General features: G+C 37.5%; 1 protein-coding gene and 1 long non-coding RNA gene across 4 annotated transcripts in view; one reads left to right on the top strand and one right to left on the bottom strand.

The window, feature by feature from the left end:
- The window catches only part of DPP10 (dipeptidyl peptidase like 10), a 565422-nt gene that overhangs the window by 157727 nt on the left and 385309 nt on the right, over positions 1-22386 (bottom strand). The window lies entirely within an intron of this gene.
- Positions 1-22386, top strand: part of LOC115342881 — a 61044-nt gene that overhangs the window by 27599 nt on the left and 11059 nt on the right. The window contains exons 3-5 of one of the 2 annotated variants that reach the window (XR_003923942.1): positions 3534-3645; positions 5243-5367; positions 20476-20812. This is a non-coding gene — a long non-coding RNA (uncharacterized LOC115342881). Of the gene's footprint in view, positions 1-3533; positions 3646-5242; positions 5368-20475; positions 20813-22386 lie in introns of those variants that run through there. The other variant, XR_003923943.1, reaches the window with a different exon arrangement.

Genomic DNA, 22386 nt, shown 5'->3' on the forward strand with positions numbered 1-22386 from the left:
AAAACTGAGAGTCAGACTTCTTCAAAAGGCAGAATTTACTGGACAGTAATTATACCTCTGACTGAACTTGGGCTTTCATCTCTATATTGGATTCAGTAGTTAACTCCTGAAGTGCATAAATTAAATGAACGCTTGCAAAATGCATAGAGATTCTCAGATAAAAGATTGTATCAAAATACCAAATAGCGCTGAGCATAAATACAGTCTTCAAAAGTAATCATATTAATTTATGAGGATGTCTCATTCCAATCAATAGCTTGTCAGGCTGGATAATGTGGCAGTTGATGGTCACACAATATAATGATGATTTTTTTCATTGATAGCTCTAATGTAAATAAGAGCCATAAACGTACATTTGTTTTGAAATTTTTGTTAACTAGAGTCAAAAAGTCTACAAAAGAAAATAATACCTAGTCCTTAACATTGTCCATTTACACAACTGATTGATTCATTTTGTTTATTATCTCAGTGTCTTCACCACAAAGAAGTTCAGGGATCCCTGACACTTCACAAAGCTCTTCAGAGAAGTACAGTTCCTACTTCAAAGAAATTCTCATTTAATCTAAAACAAAGAGTAGTATCATGTAAAAACCTCTTGGCTAGTCACAAATCGCAGCACTGAAGGGCCACATTATCCAAGGACATCACTAAAGTAGAAAGCATTCTGTCTTGAGCAAAGGAGAATGTGAGGAAGCCTCTATAAAGAACATGTGTTATCAAGACACCAGCCCTGGATGATGTACACAAAACAGTCTTTAAAACAACTCATTGGAAATTTCCTACTTATAATAGTTCTCAAATTTCTGAAAACTCTGGAAACTCCAGAGCATTGGATGACTGCTAAGTTTATTCTGTGCTACTAAAAGGTGAAGACAGACAACCAAGGGTCCGTACATAAGTTATCCTGACATCAGTCCCAAATAAAATAGTGGCACAATAAATCCAGATTCTTCCTACAAAATACTGGCTAGCAATATAATTAATATCTGATAGCATTTTACGGAACATAGATGTTAAACAAAGTTTGACAGGGTTATGTTTGATAGAGGCAACTATGCTGAAACTGTATATTGGGTTTCCTTCAAGGTATTTGATTTATTTTATGACATCATGATTCCAAAGCTTACATTATACAGAATTAACGGGAAACACACCAGGAGGATTAAAAATAGTATCACTAAGAAAAATAACAGAGGAAGACAGGGTACTCCTACCAAGTGATCTGTCTCACCTGGTTAACTGGTCATTATTGTTGATGGGAGACTGGAATTGAAGAGCAGTGATGGAAAGAAAAGCTTATGGGCTTATACAGATAAATACTGTACTATGTGTTCTCAATGCAATACCATGGCAAAAAGAGTTGATGCAATTCTTCAGCATAAGGGGATCACAAGTAAAAGTCCTAGGGTGAACTTGCCTCTGCTCACTCCACTGGTGAGATTGACACTACTGTAAAATGTCCAGTTCCTGGAATGCACGCTGTGAGAATGGGAAATGAGTAAAGAGGAATGCTAAGAAATTGTCAGTGTAACTCTGGATCAGAAGACAAACATAAAAATGCAAGGTTGAAATGGCTAAACTTATTCAGGTTAACAAAGAGAAAGTTCAGAGACATCTAGGTCATGTATACATAGTTAGGGAAAAGTTGAGGACAGGTATGGAGGTTGGGATGTATGGAAGAGGTCAGCAAAGGAGATGACAGAATCAGCACCCTGGGACAGTTTTTCTTAACGATATGCTTTAGATCTTTAAGTCAAGAATTAGTTTAGTCTGAATGTGGGTAAAAATATAAAGGGTTGAGTTTGGATGGCTGTTGCGATCTCTTCTGGCCTGGAATCTGTGGATTTAACTCCCTCTGTTGATTTTCTCATCCCCTTCTGCAATGAATCTTTGGGAATACAGGACTGTCTGCACAATATAACTCAAGTTTGTAGCTCTGTGCTAAGACAATTTTAATAAAAATCTCAAAGTTTGGGTTTCTTTAGTTGACTCCCTGTGGGATCAAGGGATATTTTTTTTTCCTTCTGATGCATAATTTGTGTCCTGTTTCTGCCTTGTACTCCACTTTCCTACAAATGATCAAATATTGATCTCAGCTGCAGATGGGATACTGGGGTTGGCTAGTGCTGCAGCCTCATATAGAGAATCAGTTGGGGTGTATGCCTGCTATGATGCTCAAAGGCACAGCATGCAAATTCCACAAATCTCAGAAGACAAATATTTCCCAGGTGGACAAAATGGACTACGACTCTTTCTTCCCTGCCCTGCCTTACCCTGCAGCAGGTGGTTTAGTTCACCTGCTGAGATGGTTCTGGTACGGCTTACCAAATTGATTGCTCAATTGCAGGGGGTTGAACAAAGAGTGCCATAAATATCTTTCTTGTTCTCTGTCTTGCATATTTAAGGTTTCTCATCAGAACTGCAGTGTCTAGTTGTCCTGGTTTTAGCTGGGATAGAGTTAATTTTCTTTCTAGTAGTTGGTATAATGTTGTGTTTTGGATTTAGTGTGAGAGTAATGTTGATAACACACTGATGTTTTTAGTTGTTGCTAAGTAGCGTTTAGACTAAGTCAAGGATTTTTCAGCTTCTCATGCTCAGCCAGCAAGAAGGCTGGAGGGGCACAAGAAGTTGGCAGGGGACACAGTGACCCAAACTGGCCAAAGGGATATTCCATACTATGTGACGTCATGCCCAGTATATAAACTGGGGGCAGTTGGCTGGGGATGGAGGGATCACTGCTCGGGAACTAACTGGGCATTGGTCAGCAAGTGGTAAGCAATTGCATTGTGCATCACTTGTTTTGTATATTCCCATCCTTTTATTATTATTGTCATTTTATTATTATTATCATTATTAGTTTCTCCCTTTCTGTTCCATTAAACTGTTCTTATCTCAACCCACAAGTTTTACCTTTTTTTTTTTCCGATTGTCTCCCCCATGACACTGGGTAGGGGGGAAGTGAGTGACCAGCTGCGTGGTGCTTAGCTGCTGGCTGGAGTTAAACCATGACACTAGTTTAATTAAATTCATTGGGTTTATTAGAAGACAAACTTAATGTCTGTCTGAATAAGTTAACAAAATTGGTGATTCAGCAGTCACTCTGATGATAGACAGAAAAAGGTATTGTAGGCTCAGCTGTTATTGTAGATAACTATCTTTGGGAAGAATTTATTCCATGTTGATTTTGAGCTTATTTCTAAAGACGACTCTGAGGGACGCTGCATAGTGGACATACAGCTCTGTAAACCAAACCTGCTGCTGAACAGGTTCTCTACAACTTATTTGGCTTCCAGAAAGAACACAACATCAAATAAAATGTTACATGAAAACAAACTCTAAAAACAAAATTATTCTGTGATTATCACAGCATGATAACTTCACCTGAGTCAGCAACATAAATATTACAATCTCTCACAGAATTATATTAGCTGTAGAACCAACAATAATTTATCATTATGAGGCTAAGTGTCCAAATTCTTATGCTATTATATGTTTTTAAAAGTAAATCTTTTCATCATGTGCTTTATCTCTAGGCAAAGAATGTGGAACACATGTTCAGCTGAAATGATTAATCCATACAATTTAAATCATACTTTGGATGTATATATCAATCATAAATATAACCCTCAGTGATGCAACTATTACGTAAGTATGGCATCATCATAATCTCAGGTGTTTTTAAAATGAAAGCAGCATTTCATATAAATAATTTCACTAAGACTATTGTTCCTGGTTTAGGTTCAACACTGGTAAAGGTTCTGCTCAAGATCAGGATATGTGTTGTTGGCAGGAGATGCAGCTCTATACTGTGCCTGGCCTAAGATATATATTGTTCCAGGGAATGTCAAACTACAGGCAAAATATCATAAAATGCAAAGAAATCGATGCAAAACTTTTCGTATTTGACAAGAAGCTTGACCCCCATCAATTCTGCAGTAACTTCTTTACCCTCATTTATTGGATTTGCCCTCATTTATTGAATTGACAACACTCTCCCATATCCTAAATGCTATAGAATTCATTTGCAGCACTCAGTGTTCCAAGTAGCTTCACATGGCATCATACATGGTCACATTATCTAAAAAATTCAGGCCCTTTTAAATTCTAATGAAAAATTATGTATTATTTGGGGGAAAAAATGGACTAACTCCCATCCTTAATTACATCACCATCACTGAAAATCAAGCCCTGAATTCTGCCAGTGTAAGAATTTGGCCCAGGGTCTATATGGCCTTTAACGATTTAGCTTCCTGAAAGCAGGACAGTGAATGTTAGTTTATTTGATGAGTATAAACTCTGATTTCACATGTCACTGAAATTAAGCAACTCATTCTGTAACTTAAATTACACAGACTGGGTTGAAAGGGCAAATTACTATATACTTTGAAGCAAACCTAAATTGTGACTAAACTTCCACATCCCAAACACTTAAAAACTTGCTATTGTTTAGAGCCAGTATTATCTTCACTCAAAATTACTGTACTTGTAAGCAATGCTATGGGAAGTGGTATCTAGACTGCAATTCCGTTGCCAAATAAATCATCTAATTATTTCAAACAACTGTGGTACAACGTTAGTCCACTGAGCTGTTTCTTTATTCTCTTTCACTAGTGTTCCCCAAATGAACATTAATTGTTCTTTCACCAACTTGAAAAACAAGATTTACTTACAGAGAGCCATTGCACCTTACTTCACAAGGATACAATTAATATTAAGTACGGCAACTATTTCCTCAGAAATCAACCTTTTCCTTGTTTACAGATGCACAAGTCTGTTGTGTTAGAAACTTTATTACACATCATCAGTTTCCTGCTCCAAAGAATTAGAATAGACAATACAAAAGGTAATAGATAAAGAGATACACAAAGAGCTGAAGTGATTTGCTGCAGGTCACACAGCCCATCAATAGCACACTGAGGAACTTAAGTCTCTTGATTTTTAATCCAGTGCCCTATTCACTTTCACCTCAGTATTGATCCAACTTTTTAGTACTTGGAAATTTTCTTCTTTTGTTGGGGGTATCTGCATATTCAGACCTGTACGTGACACAAAAAAACTCCAAGCTACTTATCACATAATTATTTTTTTCTCCCACAGAGTCACTCCAAGAGACTCCCTGTGTGCCTTAAACTGTTGACACACTTATTAACTGCCTATTTCAGCTGTAAGAGTCAAGAGAAAACTAGTCATGTCCTATGTGTAATGAACAAGGGTGATGTGAAATGTTTTGCCATTTCTGTAGGTCTCTAAATCTGGTATATATTACAAGAGATCACAGAACAATAGAGATATGAGACATGACCAGTCAACTAAGTACTAAGAGTCATCAGCGTTGTACTTGGAAAGATCCAACAGCTTCAGGAACAGGTGAGGTTTCCCTGATAAAGCATAAAAGCAGGAACCCTGCCCTTCATGGACTCTGAGAATTTATGAAAACTTATAGAGACAGTTTAGGCTCACTAAAGCCACAGGAGTTAAGAGATTTCTCAGTCTGAGCCTCCAAAATTCTGTGCATGCTTCATCTTAGTCATGCAAGAGTTGTGTTGCTACCAGTGGGTTTATTTTATTGAATATTATTCTATTCTATTTATAGAGTTTTTAAGCTGTGAATTTTAACCTGTGAATAGACATTGTGTTTCTCCTCTAGCCTTTAACAATCATCATAGCAATCCAAGCTTATTATAAAACTAAAAGCTGCCTAGCTTGTAAATCAACATGGCCACCATGTTCACTAAGATTAAATTGAATAATCTCTGCAGATGCTAATAGCGACAAGGATTAACAGAATCAATAGTACTCCTTTGGGGAAAAAAAAAAATCCTACTAAATTCACAGTACTGTTAATGTAAATTTTGTTTGGCAAACAAAAGTACTTTGGTAGAATATTTGTTAGATTTGGATTATTTGTTGATAATAAGGTTTATTTCATGGTAACTCCTGAGATAAACTTGTGTGGATCCATCAATTTCAATGGAGACAAGCCAAGTCCAACTTGCTAGGCCCTGGCTCAATACTGTTTTAGAATTTACTAATACTGATATTGAATAGTTTGAAGAAAAAAATGATTTATAAAGAAGGTACACAGAGCATAGACAGCTAATTGCTGGCTAATTTGTACATAGCACTGTAAATCTTAGCCTAGCCTAGTTGCCTAAAGAAGTCCAGAAGTACTAGGCACTAACATTCTTTAAGTATTCACATCCTAACCTCCCCTCACTTACAAATGATGAGCGTTACAGAAATCTGATGGGCTTTTGTCCACTTTGTTTTCTCTGTTCTCATGATAATACAGAACAGGGACCCAAATCTGGGGCTTTTCCCTATCCAGTGAGTACCATAGCAAGAGGAACACATACAACCTCCCATCCCTCTACCAGAGTGTGCCTTTCGCTCAGCGGGAGGTGGCCCAGCTGATGAGCCCTGGGGCTCCTGCTCGAGGGCAGGGTGCAAGGAATTTGCTGGCGATACAACAGCATCAGTACTCAGGCAGTTAGAAACCACCTGATATTAAGGCAATCTATCAAACAGTCTTGAGAGCGTAACTAGCATCTAAAAAGTGAAGGAAAGAGGAGAGACATCCAAGCAATGCTGAAAATCTGCTCCACAATATCTAGAAATAGGAGGCCTCAGGGCAGTCTTCTGAAATTATTGATAGTGTTAACCTGAAGACTGTAAATGCTTGTTTCCCCATTGAAAATATTTACTAAGTTTGGGGTTGTTTAAATAAAATTCTGCTTTGCCCCACAAACAGCAGCATTGGTAAGTCAGGGTCCTCCTTTTCCTTATATTTTACATTTTTTTAAAAAAACAAACACAAAAGAAGGTTGATACCTTGCTGTCAACACATATGTCAATCAGCCTCTGCTGTACACAGTATTATTAGACCTGCAGATGGCATTTCATTAAATTGATTATAGAAAATGTCATGCTAATTAAAATAGAGAATGCTTTCTGATTTAATGAACAGGAGGTGCTAGACAAATCTTTGTCTAATTAAGTGTTTGCTGATTAAATAAAAGTCATTTACAAAGATATTACAGATACAGACCAAATTTCAATATGCCAGATAAGTCACGTGTCAGCTGAGCAAGATTTCCACTGCTCTTCTAAAAGTTTAGGCTCTTCTTAGTAGTGCTGTCAAGGAAACATTTATTCTGCGCTAGTTGCAGAATTGCATTGCACAGTGCAATGTAAAACTGTGACTCTTCCAGATAATCCTTCATTCTGTAGAAGATTCCCTATTCAAAACAGCTTGCAAAGTTGTAGACACAGGTAATTCCTGTACTTTCTGACTTCTACAGTTCTTCTACTTCCCTTTCCCTTCTATGCCCAACACAAACTAACAAAAAACCAGGTGGAGATCTTATGGCAGAGTAGCAACAGAAATGGAAGCAGCATAGTCAGAGAGGCATCCCGCCAGACACAAGCAAATTTGCTCTGCTGAGAAGGTAGATTTCTCAGTTATTACACAGAGCTATATTAATGTGAAGATAGAGCCTCAGAGAGCAGATCTCGACTGTTATGCTGATATTGATGGATTGATCAGCCTAATCAAGAACAACCTGGATTTTTTTTTTTAATTATGTTTATTGCATTTTGCATATTTGTGCAGAAAGGGGTAAGTAGCACAAACCGTGAATGCAGGCATTTGCACAGAACCTATCCTACTTTCTTCAATTCCAGAATAAAGTGACCAGGCACACTGGATTGGCCTGGAAAATTCAAATCTCCATCCATAATCAATGTATCTTTCTCTCTTTCTAATCTTGTTGTTGGGTATCAGATCAAGTCATGCTCAACTCGTGCCGATTTTCAGTGGTCCCGATTACTTTAGTGTATCAGTGTATGAAAATCTTCAACTCTTCTCAACAGTCACTAGTCATTTATAAAAACGCAGATTTCATCCCTATCATGCAATTGCACAGGATCGTGCGTCATTATTACAACTGCTGATATCCCCATGCCAGCACTTCAGACTGGACAGAGGAAGTAGACAGCTCTTGAATATTAACAAATCCACTGGGGGGTTGATTTACAAGAAAAAAAATACAATAGTGAAATATACAGTGCAGTTAAACCAAGCCTTCTTGAGTTTGAACTGAAGCAGGTGAGGAAATATTCACTGCAGAGCTGTGGGAGACAGTAAGGTGGACAGTGACCATCAGCCACAGGTAGTGATGCCTGTGACAAGCTCAGCTGGAAGAACATGACTGTCTGCTGCCCAAGCAAGTCACTTCTGTACATGTTGAAAAGATGTAAACACGAGGGAAGGAGCTGAATTACTTCATAAAGACAACAAAGATATAGCTACATAGATTGAAATGCATGTCATCACAGGGAATGTAGCTGAATAAAGTTCCCATGACTGCACTGGGGCTCTATCCAGACATGCTATGGAATCCAGGTGCACTGTCAGCTTAGTTTTCACAGCAAAACTAAACCATCACACCCAGGTTTTGAAAGATACATTCCTCTTTTATGACTGCCATGATAACACAAAGCTGTTCTAATTTAGAAATTTCCAAGTTTTTCCCTCGGTTTTACCAGTTTATTAACTGGTAACTTAAACTGCAACCCCTTGAGGGCTTTGGTCCTGCCATCCGTGGCAGACAGCAGAAATAGCTTGCTGGAGCTATTTCTTCTCCAGTCTTCCTGGATGGAGAAATTTTCCTGCAGTTCTCTTCTACTCCCCTGGAACTCTGCTTGGGAGTGAGCATAGAACCTCTACATAGATCTGCTCACTCAGACTTCCCAAATCAAGGCTACCCCAGCAGGGTCTGTCTCATTTTCTCCGTTTAAAGAGAAGACTCAGAACAACACAGCTACAGCTGAGCTACAGCTTTCTGAAATGGTCAATACACCATGTGACAGCAAGATGGTAACTTACATCGTTTAAGAAGCTGTCTTGTCTAACAATTACAAAAAGTTGAAAGAAAATAGGAGTTATGCCATAATTACTCTCCTATCAGAAGTAGTAAGTCTCCTTCACTTTTAGAACACAACTGGACAAAGCACTACAAAGCAAATGAATAAAAATAAATGAAAATGCGAAGATCTAAGTGTGTACTAGCATAAACGGGAGGCAGTTCTCTAACCCAAAGAGCAATCAGTTGATGGACTAAAGCAGAAGATTTTACTATTTCTGCCATTCCTCCTCACACTTTCCCCATTCCACTTTTTTTAATGCAGAAATCTCCATCTGTATTTCTGTCATTACTAGGAGGAAATGTTAGGGATATTAATTTCCCCCTCTAGAGCAAAGCACTAAACATGATTTCATGGTGTTAAAAGCTAGGATAATAGACTTGAGTCTATTAGTCCATTCCAATTTGTTTGAAATGCAATTAACAGTAAATCAGCACGAAGAGAAAGAGGAGGGGAAGGGGCAGTATTCACAGCAGACAGGGAGCCTTCCTAATAGGCTACATCACTTTTCATGTGCCATGCAGCTCTAGTAAGGTCCACCAGATTATTACTCCTGGGTACCTTCTGGTACCTATACTTTTACCTAGCTGTCCTCTCTGTAAAACAAAAAAAAATATATATATATATAGGGACTTCACATTAGAAGACGTACTGTACTTAAGGTGCTAAAAAATTTAAAGAAGAAGAGTAGGGAAAGTTATACCAGCACTTTGGTTTTCTCACTCCCCATTGCGCAGTGATGGTGAAACATCACACATTGTTGTAGATGTAATTTTGCCAGCCCAGAACATTCCACCTTTTCCTAAATTTCCCCAAAAACTGTTCAGCTTTCCCAACTACATGGAATCATTTTTGGTTAGGAATAAAAAAAATAATCTCTGCTTGCTTTCTTGCATTGCACCAAGGACCATTACTGAGCCAGCTTAGCAATGGACTCAGCCAGCTGTTGCCCAAATAATGTACATGTCCCTGGACTATTGAGAAAATTAGGGAACAAATTATCAGTCTCAGTCTCACATCCTACCCCAGCCTCTTCCCCAGAGAGATAATAAGGTATCTCAATAGAGCAGCACTTCTCCGACGGCCTCGGGAGTTGACCTTTCTGCTGAGACTGTCAAGACGACTAGGCAGACAGGACACGCACAGCTCTGCTCTGGAGTGGGCAGCGTGGCCCAGGCTGGATTTCACACAGATACTGAATTGGCAAGGCTACACTTAGAAAAGATGCAGTGATTTCAAGGAAGGAAGATTTATATGCTTCTCTACACTTATATAATTACAATTCTCAAAAAAACCTGGGTATTTCAACCTGCAATAGAAACGTGAGCTTCCTGTGCCTTTCAAACACTCCTGAGAGCCCACCACCGCTCCTACTTCTGTGGTGCTCTACATGCAACTGGCATTCACAGACAAGCCCAACAAGTGAGAAAATTAAAATTCAATGGCTATGTACATATCACAGTAAAAGAGCAGTCTCTGGAGCAGCCATAGGGCTGCAGTTTGCTCACCCCCTTTTGTCCACATGAAGGTGTCTCAGCAAGCTGGTTCAGCCAGAGCTGATGGCTCAATACCTACCATCAGGCTCAGGCTGTGGGCTTGCAGTGAAACGACTGCAAGTACAATATCGAAGTGGCCTCAGGGCTGTCCTTAACAAGCTGTGTAATGTAGCTCTTGAGAATCTGGCACTCCCAGCAGAGCACATCAAAGGCAAACGAGGTCACGGCATAGGATTTCCAGGTTTACACTGACAATGTTGATGCTTATTATTTACCACTTTCCAGCTAATTTCTGTAGTACGTGGAAATTGTGCTAAATCCAGTATAGGCTCTAGTAAACTTCATCTTGAAGAAATTATAATCAAAATAGAGGATACAGAGCACGTGATTATGCAATGTAACATCTAAACCCCAAGTGAGAGCAAGGATAGTCTGGAGTCAGATTATTTGCTACTGAAAAAACTTGCAGATTGTTTTGTGGAAAATAAATATTCACAGGCACTTGAAAGGTGAAATAAATATATGTATACTATCAGATTAGTTTTACCCAGATCTTATCATATGTTTCAGTCAGGATGGGACCACCTTCTACAAATGTATCCTAACTCTCCAGCTTCAGTCAATGAAATCAGAGGACAACATATTATGTCCCCAAAGAAAATATGCATATCGATCCCATTAAATAACAATTTTCAGAGTATGACAGTGGCAAATAACATTCCCATTCATTGCTCCATTTTCCTTAATTTTTAATGACTATTCACTTCTTCAGAATAAGCTTTCTACTGTAATGAAAACAACAATCACCAAATTTACCACGGCTGGCACTGCTATTATAAGACTGCATCACACACACAGAAAAATTACCTCATTAGCCGTTACAAAAACTCTCCTCTGTAATGAATGGATTGACTGTCTTGAACCTTGGCCCATAGTCAGTACAGGGAGAGAATAATCTAAGAGTGAAAATAATGTTGATTATTTGGAGTATGCCATAATATTCAACGACCAGGAAAACATTTAATTCTATGCAGCCTAATCTGAATGGCTCTCTACTGCCTTTCCCATGAGTAGTACACCACAGAGTGCATCCCCATTCACAAATGGTACTGAATCTTCAGTCCTCATCAAAACCAGGAAATCACTCAAAAGACAAAAAATGCTTTGGATTTATTTACTAATATGAAAAAATATTAGTAACTCAAATAGAGATGGTTCCTTTATGTACACACGGTCTCTTCCTTGACGCTCTGCAGATGTGGATGCAAGCGCCCTCCAGTGCCACAAAGACACTGCCACTTTGTTTAAACGCTTGCCAACACAGCTGCTATTTTGGCTAGGAGTGAACAAGGTATCTCCACAGCTCAAAGTCTGAGCCTCTACCTCTAGAAACAGTTATGTCATCATCAACTGGATGTTGATAATGTACACCATTTGAGATGTGGAACATGCGGTAGAAAGGATTGCTAATTGTCTGTGAAAACCAATCCTCTTTATTATTTATTACTTTGTGCGTAGGTCTGAGAGTATCTGCTAACTATTGAGTAGCAAAAGGTAAAAGTTTGTGATCTTAGATATATAGTTTAAATTTACTCTGAAATTCTGACTTATAGATAACAGTAAGACATATTTCGCAGCTATCAATTTTCTGCCACTGAGAATGAAATTAAATTTAAAAATATGATGCTGAATAATAACTTAAAGTATCTGTGTGCAATAGAAATGCTTATTGTAATAAATACTCATCATTATGGCAGTAGGTACAAAAAATTCAGTAAGCCACTAGTCCATTTACTCTCAGCCCTTTTCAGCAAGATATTTACCATGTGCTTCAATTTCATTGCACTGAATCCAACAGCTTTGCTAGAATTTAGACATCTTTGTTAAAATCCTGACTGTACTGGAGTTAATGAGAGTTTTGCTTCACAGTGCAGTGGACCCACAATTTAGCAGGTGTAGCTAAATGTCACAGAAACACGATTGACAGGACTTGGTTTTTACATTTTATACTACCAAAGGATAAACAAAATATTCTAAGTTATTATGAAAATAAACAAAGGTAGGCAGTTTTCTGTTCACATTTAATTATTTAACCTGCTCTTTCCAAAATAGCAGGTGTCTCATTCCGATTTACGAGAAAAACATGTTGATTAAATGAAGATGATTACCTCTTGAGAATTACCATGCAACCAGTAATACATAAACCACATCAAGGCACTGTTTTGTGTTTTTATTTGTATCTTTTTATGAACCTAAAATACCAGTCTATATTAAATTATTTCTACTAATCAGTCATCTGGATTTTGAATAGAATTAGACACTCAAAAGTCAGACGTGCCATTAAAATTTTTGCCCAGAAGTATTGAATCCTATGTATCTAAATTTACCTTATGAAATGAAAGCACTTAAGAGGTCTTGTTTTCGTATGTGTTCACTACCTACCATACTAGTGGAGTTCTTGGGAAATACCCATGCTAGATAATTTGAAAATTAAATGGTGAGTGTGTAGGTCTCTAATCAACATAGATATGGAAACACAGACTTGGCACCAACGTTTGAAAACACTGGCAGAATTTCCTTTGGCATTAATTTATTTTGGATATCATTGTCTAGTCTGTACATGTAATTCCACTGGTCTGCTGAAACACAGGGAATTAGACAGGCAGTGCCACTGACTGTGCAGGAACACCAGGACGGTGCTTATCCTGATCCAGCGGGTTCTGTCCCACATGGCACACTCAGTGCAAGCTCCGTAAGAGCAGGAAGAGGGTCTGGAGGATTAAATGACCTAGGGAACAGTCTTATCCTCAGGATGCAAACAGAAAACTCAGATGTAAGCCTGAAGTCATACAAACAACCCTTCTGATTGATAGAAACAGATCAACTAAAGCCCCTCATACTGGCCTGGAAAGGATTCTGATTGTATTTTGGAGCACTAGCAACAGATTTTATTTGGCTCAAAGATGAAGTCTTAGTTCTAAAGCGAAAGAGACACAAGCAATTAAGTTTCTATCTTAACATTATCTTCATGTGCTTTATTTTACTTCTTTCAAAATTACAAAGGCGACAGCTAGGGACATTTTGTGCAGCCCATCTATGCAATTAATTTAAAATAAAATGTAGCTGAATGGTAATATTACAACAAGAAGAAAATCAAGGAAAGGTTGCACAAGGGCACTCTTGGCAAGCCAACAACTGTTCTTTAGCAGCATGAACATCTAGTGGTGATTTGACCGCATGTTACCCACAAAAGGAGGAGCACAGATCTGCTCCAGGTGTGATGTGCAAGTGAAATAATAGAACTTTTCTCCACACTTTAGTCATACATTAGTTTCAAAGAATAAATATTTAAATTATGGTTCCAAATTTATCCTACTCATTATTCCAGGGAACTACAGTGCTTAACTGCTTCGGATCAGATAATTCAAGCAATTCACCTTTTATTTTCCATTTGAATTATGCTGCCCTTTCAGATTAACATTGTTATTGATTTTATTAGTTTCTGGTTTTCCTTAAGTAAAAGTGTCATTTTTTCATTGAAATGCTAACTTCATTAGTATGTCTATACTTGCTCAATAACTGCTTTAGAAACTTAGAAATTATTCTAAGATTTTTTATTTTTGCATCAAAAAAAACCCAGGAAAATAACTGGAAGGATTGAATAAGCTAGAGGATAAAAGGTGAAAAATATATACCCAGTGCTCAAAATCTATAATTATTAAAATAATTGGATCCAGAATAAGCATCATTATGTCATGAGGAAACCCTGAACAGAAACATTCTTCCTTTTTCTCCTCTACTCCATTACCAAGGATGTATTACAGAGCATGCAAGAAGGGCTGATCCATAAATATTAACAGAAATGAAATTTGGTTTGGTGTAACTGTGCCTTTGGCAGAACATCCATGTTTTCAAACCTAAATATATTGTTTTGGAAGACTATTAAATACCTTGCAAAATGAGAGATCTTAAATTTGTTTACATTTATTCATTTTTATCATCTTTATTAAACATTTTCCTGACGCTGAATTCATCAAGCAGATTTTGTTCTATTATTTTCATTTTCCGTGCAATTAAAAAAAAAACTTCATGCACCAAACTAGAACATAGACAGAGATGTTCCAATTTTTTCCAAATGCCAGTCACTTTTATTAGTTCTAAACACAAACTTTATTCTAGTTTACAGGTTGAAATTGAAGTCACTGCAGGGAAGCTACTTAGCAGTTCCACTACTCATCTGCAGTACATGAAGTGGATTTTATCTTCCAAATTACATATTCCAACTACATAAAGGCCGGACAGTCAGAATTGATGTAAATAGAATAAACTGCATTCATTATACACAGTAGATTCAGAGATTTCAAGGCCAAAAGGGCCCATCATGGCCTTCTATCTTAAATTCTTTCAGAGCACAGATTACAGGATTTTGACCTGCAATTCTGGCACCAGGCCTGTAATTTCCTGTTGGGTTTTCTTTTATAAAAAGCATGCAGACTTGCTTTAAACACTTTAATGCAGAAACCACTGTATCTCTTGATATTATAATATGAGCTGACAAAGGAGAAAAACAAATCCTACCATGATGCCATTAACACCTTACCTGAAGAAAGACCTTTCACTATAATAATGCCTGTGGGAACTATCAATAAAAGAAATCCATTTAATTTTACAGTGTAACGTGAAACACACTAAGCAAATGCCAGAACTTAGAGCCTGTTCTGCTCTGTTCTGTGGAGCGCACCACTTGTGCTGTCTGAATCCAGTTTGTGTCACTGAAACAATTCACTATTAGGGTAAAAATACAAGATTATATCTAAACTTACACAGCATACTGCAAACATACCTGTGGGGACTGGCCCTACACCGTTGCTTCAGCACTTTGCCATTCAAGGTCATAGCACAACCACTTCAACTATCTCCTCCTCATCCATTATAGGAAACAGCCTCAAATACTGCCCTTTGATTATTATAGCTTTGCACAGAGGAAACGTATTTGTGTTATGTATTACACATATGAAGAAGCAAATGGTTATATTTGCAAATCCATCAGGATCTGTGCTGTCCAAAACAGTAAAGAGCTTAGAGAAATACAGCTTAAAAAATTATGGAAGCAGGTTTTCCTTAAAAATCCCTATACAGCAATGACAACAGAGGCTTACATGTTCAGCTATTGCTGCCCTGCTCAGAGCTGTGGGAGGGTTTTGCACTCACAACTGCCACTAAATACAGATCCAGCTAACAGGGCTGTAACCACCTGTAGGGACGGGCTGCATCTCACAGCTGTACAGCACGTACTGCTGACAGCACAGACCCAGGGAGGCTGCAAGGGACGGCGTAAGAACATCAATTGCCTACAAAAAAAGGAATCTTATAAATAAAAATGTCCAGCGCTTCCCTATTGCCTCATGTCTCCCATCAAAACAGCCTACAGGAACAATGCAGAGGCCTCCTCCACCACTGTAGGTCGGACTTCAAGAATCCTTTGTATTCTATACTAAAACTATCACACTACACTTTTTAAAATGGACCCGTGCCAAAGGCATAGACATGCACAATACCAAAAACAAGTTTTCATAACATACTGGAAAATTTTCTCTATGTAGAGAGACAAAAAGGGCAGCATAAGTTGTAAACTCACATCCAGTTTCCCAGCATCCTTTTTCAGCCCCACACATTTTCAGGAGCAGTACCTATTAGCAAGGCTCCATTTAGTGACACTATTGAAGTTTTCAGGGCTAAACATATTCTGAATACTTAGAGATGGTTCATTTTGACTCTGAAAATACATTTTGTACTTGGGCCACTGGAAGTCACAGGTAATGTGATACAATGATGAATCTAAAGACCGATCACCCAATTTCTATTACTTAATTTAATTAAGATGTGCATAGAAATTCCTATGCCCCATACAAGCTCACACATATTCCATCTGCACAGAGAGCAAACATTCCTTTTTCTGCAGTGGCATCTTCCCTAAATATGACACCCAATAAACAGTGACATCATTACTGTTACTGTAACACTTATTTTCAGCTTAAAGAAAAAAAGCATTGGATCAGCTTTAAAGGCACAGCCCTGCACTGGCAACAGAGGTATTCCACTTTTCTTCCTCCAAGAAAAGAACCCCAAAATGGAGTTTCCTAGGAAGGAAACTACTTCCTAGGAAGAAAATAGCTACTACATTTGAGGATGGATGTCTTGTTCCAAGCAGATGCCTAATTTGGGCCAAGAACCCTTGGCCTAATACCAATGACTCTAAGAAAGACTTTTCACATTTCCTACTCAGCAGAAGGGCAGAAGAAGAAAGCTTCCAAGCTCCCTGGAGTGAAATATCATCACTATGAGTCTGTACTCAGTGATGAGGACGAGCTTGGCAGGCTTGTTTTGGTGGAGAGGAGAGGAGAGAGAAGTGCCTTAATTCTCACTTAAAAACTAAACAAAAAAAAAAAAAAGAAGAAAAAAAAGAAAGTAGCTAGCTCTTGGCAAGAGCAGGTTACTTATTCCGTACAGCAAGGAAAGCAGCTGGGAGAAAACTGTAACTTTCAAAATATTTGAAACTCATCACTGACAAAGTTTGGCATAGCTTGGCTCTGGCTCTTACTGCAGGACTTAATCACTGTTCTTCCTATCTCTAGGAAAAATATTGGGGGTATACACCAAATAATGCAAAGAAAAATATATTAATTATTTTCACTAAATAAGCAATAATTAAAGGAGTATCTATAAAACATAATTTTATTTTTAGCTATGAAAAAACAGGCAAAAAGCTCTCATCCATGCTTCTGCAGGCTTAAAGCCCATTAAACACTCTTCTTCTGAAATACCACAAGGCAATGGAAAAAATTGTGATGTAATAAATAACCTGTATTTTGTTTTTTCTAACATGACAGCTTTTTAAGACAAAAAGCCTTTGAAGTCTTTCAGCACAGAATTGTTTCCAAGTACTGTGTTTCTAGGTACTACTTCTAATTAGTATCTGAGATTCCATTGCATTTATTTTTTGCTTGTAAAATAGAGGGCTGGTTATATATATATATACTTGAGGGGGGGATAAACAGTACAATGCTAGCACATCCTAACAGTTAAAGTGATGTGGCATCTAACACTATACAATATTTATTTTTACATATTTGATCAGACAATTTACATACACTATTAAAAATTCAAATAAAAAGTTCTACAAGTAACTACCAAATGGTAAATATTAGCTACATTGTATAGACCACATCAGGATTTCTTATATCCCTGTAGAAGAGGTAATATAATACTCATCCTCTTTAAGAGGATACTTATCCTGTTGTGAAGATGTTGTACTGTCTGCCTGATAAGATAGTACCCATACACTTAGCTATTCAGTATGTCCAATTAACATCAATCACATCATATAATAATGTGAATATAGATCACATACCAATAAAATAATATCAATTCCACAACTTCATATATGGGTTATTTAAAAAAACCCCACAGTTCACATAACATAACGTCAAGTGAATGATTCTCTTCTAAGTAGCAATTTAAAAATGTAATGCCTACTAAAATCATGATTCTTATGCAAAAGAAGCCAGGGCAGTATTAACCGTTACAAGACTAAGCAGCCGCTGAGATGGCTGGCCAAGCAGAGGCACGAGCACGGGCTCGCAGGGAGGGAGGAGAAGGACAGCAGTCGCAGTGGCCCAGGCACGTGTGTCCGGGAAGGGCTCATCTCTCAGACCAGATCCTGAACCTACACTCAGCTGGTGCAGCACAGGTCACTTAATCTAGATCATGAATTCAGATGGATTTACTTGTGCACTAGAGATGCTGGCCAAGGTAATCTAAAATTAATCAATATAATTGAATATAATATAATGTTTCAGAAAGTGCAAAAATAGTGGGTTTTTTCCTATAAATAGGTTTTTCTTTTATAATTATATTTTAATGATTTTTTTTGTAAATGTTAAATGAATCATTTCAATAATATGTGGGCTTAGAGGAAATGTTGAAATATTTAAAAGCTTAATATATCGGGGCAACTTCTGACTGATAAGTCATAGAAGCAAAACACTAAGAGTAAATGCCAACACAGACAAGGGCAGTGCTTTCTACATCACTTACACTGCACTCACATCCAGAGTATTTTGCCTGTCACCCAGAGCAATTTCAGCTATAAAAGCACCCTGCCTAGCTTTGCATCCTTTGAGTTAGAAAAAATTTCCCTCAACAACTTGGGTACAGAAACAGAGTTCTCTACATAGTACTTTACAATTGCTCGTGGTGCCATTGGCAGTGATAGAAGTGCTCTCTGACATCTTCATTAGATGGTAGCAAAAATCCTGGTGGCCAGAAGGATTAAAACAAGTCATATTTTTCATACAGACAGCAAATAAGATGACCAATATTTCTAATTCAGTTATTATGACGGGTTTACTTATGCCTCTGCATCCTTATGTTGGTAATAGACTGTAACAAAGATTGAACTGATACACGCAAAATACTTGAGCTCAGATAGCCAGCTGAGGGAGTCATTCCTTCCCAGGAAAAGGCCACTAGAAGAGGGATTCTGCATTGCATTTCATGGGAGAAATTGTTGTGAAGTCTAGAAGACTGCATAGGAAAACATCTTGCCAGTTTTCCTTCTGCAGACGTTTTTGCTGTAAGAGATGCTCTTACCAATAGCCCTAGGTTTCACGAAGCAGAAAGTTAAAGCATTTACTATTAGTCTAACCCTTGGATCACTTCTTTTTTATTATTATTTTGTTCTTTTTTTCACCAGGTTAGGTTCTATTTACATCAAACTTTTTCCAGCTAAACTGAAGGCTGGAAGCTAAATGGGTAACAGAAAATTCCAGAGCAACTCATACAGTCAGAGACCAGAGACACTGACACTGATGCCAAAAAGGAATGTTAAAGTCACCTAGCCTGACCTCTTACACAGCATATTAATAAAATAAACTATCAAAAAGCCAGAAAATCTTTTAAAAAGGCAGTAACAAGTTAGAAGACGTACATACACAAAGCAGAGAGTACTTTACAGGAACATATTTAAGAGTAATAAAAGGTGGACATGTTTCTATACCCCAGTACCTCATTAATACTATGAAGGTATTCATAGATTCAATTTTTTTTAGAGAAGATCATATGAACTCATTAAAGATGAGACAAGAACTGATAAGGAAAAATTTTAATCAGGGTTTGGTAGATATAGTAACAAAGGAAAAATTTGAGTAAGTTTTTAATTTCTCTCTAAAGCTTATAGCTGGAAGGAAAAAAATTACAATCAAATGAAGGAAAAAAAAAACCAAAAACAACCAGTTGTCAGATATATGATATCCAAAGTCGAGATTCAGTAGCTGTGTAATGTTATAGAACCATAAAACAGAAGAAGAAGGAGATGCCCTTACAGTGAAGGACATTCAGTGCACAAAATGCATTTCCAAATGTGCTTCGCCTTGGTGGGAACATCTTCTACAGGAAGCAATGGATGAACCCTCTTATTTATATGCAGACTGGAAAAGATTTGGGGACTCTGTTGCAGAAGATAATTAGCATTGCCTGTGATAGAACTAGAATGGACATTTACAATCTAGATCAAAAAATAAAAGTTTTGTATTTACTTCCTTATATAAGCACCATGGTAAAATTCTTACATACATTTGGTTGTAAAGTTCACAAGTGAATTCCTTAAATAAATCTTTTCCCTACTAACACTAAGAAAGAATTTTCCTCTCATTACAGAAGACATAAGAGATTGTTTCAGTTCACCAACTGGTGATTCCTGTAACACAGAGAGACATACAAATTCAAAATATTTCTGTAAAATGTAACACTTAAATTTTGCATTCAGTCAACATTAAGAGTTATTGCTATTCATGGATGATCCATGCAAGTAATGTTTGAGTGTTAGAGGAAATTCATGGACAGCAAATAGAAGGCACTAAACTAAAAAGTCAGTACACTCAATTTCAAAAGCAAATACATACTTACAGGCAAATATTTCACAGTCTCTTCAAATCTAAAGGAGACAAAATGAGCTGACAAACCTTTCCTTCCTCATACTGCTATTTTTCAATAGATGGAAAAGATATCTGAATGGCTCCCCTAGACATTCGTAAGGAGTGATCCTGGAACAGATCCCAGCAAACCTTCAGCGAAGATGAAGGTGTTGGAGTCTGCATGCAAAATCAAGGACTCGGTCATAAACACATTACAGTGGGTGTCTGCACAAGGACAGCATTTGTACGTGGAGTATAAATAAATGGTGGGGGAGTGATGTTCTCTCTTGAATCATGTAACAGTCACTTTGATAGAATTATGGTGGCAAATGACAGGAAGGGAAATATGGTGACTTCTGCGCTGCTATGGCTAGAAAATAAAAATGTGCATTTCCTGCTGAAGCAGCAACACATCAACTGTGTGACTTTCATCACTGGCTTTTTGTAATTTTCCAACGACTTCAGCCTCATTATTTTCTGTGCACAGCACTTTATATAGTGCTACATGTAATATCTCCATTGTACTTTTGTCTTTTAAAGCTACATACTAATCAACTTAATATGGTGTATGATATCACCAGGCAGACTTCCCATTAAGTAAGGACATTTGGAGGGTTTTAATACATGTCTTTATCACTTGGTGTCTAGTTCTTAACTGCGCATAGTATTTCTTAGCACAGATTACCCCAATATTGATGTAAGGTAGCAGCACAGCCTATAATTATTTAAGTAAAAGGCACAGGGAATTGAGATTAAACTTGCTTTGAAACAAAATACTACATCCAGCTTAACTAAGTACCCATGTCAACAACGCCTGCAGGTAACAGTGGTAGTCCAAGAGAGAGAAAGTAAGTGCTTACAGCTTGCAATTCAGCTTTGGAATTCTGAAATGCTGAGGACATTATCTGAAACCTTCCGGTGATCCACAGAATCAGTTTACCTCTCTTCACATTGTATACTGTAATTTGCATATCATTCACATGCTAGCCTGTAGTATTTCTTTTAATGTGAAGTTATGTATTTTATGACATATATAGCAGATATACTGTTATCACTTTTTCCCCAGGTCTGAAAAACAGCTATCTTAGCACTGAGTATAACAGAAGCAGCGCCATTATAATGTACTTTAAACTCCTGTCTTTATTTTAATGATGCCCTATTTTTAATGATGTTTTTACTGAGACACAGGAGATACCTGACTTTTCCCTAGACATGTAGTAATGACTGAAGATTCCTGCACCTTCAACTTCTATCAATATTGACTGAGAGGTTGAAGACAGAAGTCTGAAAAAACCACGCAAATGGTATAACGGTGACTACAAGGTGGAAGAAAAAAAAAAAAAAGAACGTGGTATATCACAAATTTACAGAGTTAGAAGCCTTCATAAATTTCCCCAAAGGATTACTTTGTCGTTCTAAAAGAGAAGAAAAGTTATCTCAGTGGCAGAAGCTAGAGGCATGCTGGAACTGGGAGCACCGTGTTTAGAGTTTGATCATTAGGAGAGTAAATATTTTGCAGACAGGAAAGAGGAAAAAACCATCACTTAAATTAGCTTTTTGAAAATAAAGAGTTCAAGCTGTTTGCTTCAGCTGGAAACGTTTTAATACTATGCCTTCTGACATAACAGGTAGAACAGTAAGCATGAAATTCAGGTTCAAATAACCTCACTGTCAACTGCCATTGCTTTAAGTCAATTTGTAGAAAGTAGGATACAACTGACCTTATCTATAATCTGTCCCTCCCTCAATCTTTGAGTGGGTTGGTCCTAACTCTTCAGACTGATTGATCTGAAAAGATTTAAAAGATGTTTACCAGATCTCTAACAAATGTCCCAAACCCGACAAGATACAAAAGAACTGTGTCTCCTCTCCTGCTTCACGAATTGCTCCTAAAACCGTTTGTCAGTCAGACCTTTACATTTGCTCAAAATAACTAAAAGCCTCATTTACCTCAAATAAAGTTTCCCCTTTGATGAAAATCCTTATGCATC

The sequence above is a fragment of the Aquila chrysaetos genome, chromosome 6, assembly GCF_900496995.4.
Source record: "Aquila chrysaetos chrysaetos chromosome 6, bAquChr1.4, whole genome shotgun sequence".
In the NCBI taxonomy this organism is placed as follows: domain Eukaryota; kingdom Metazoa; phylum Chordata; class Aves; order Accipitriformes; family Accipitridae; genus Aquila; species Aquila chrysaetos.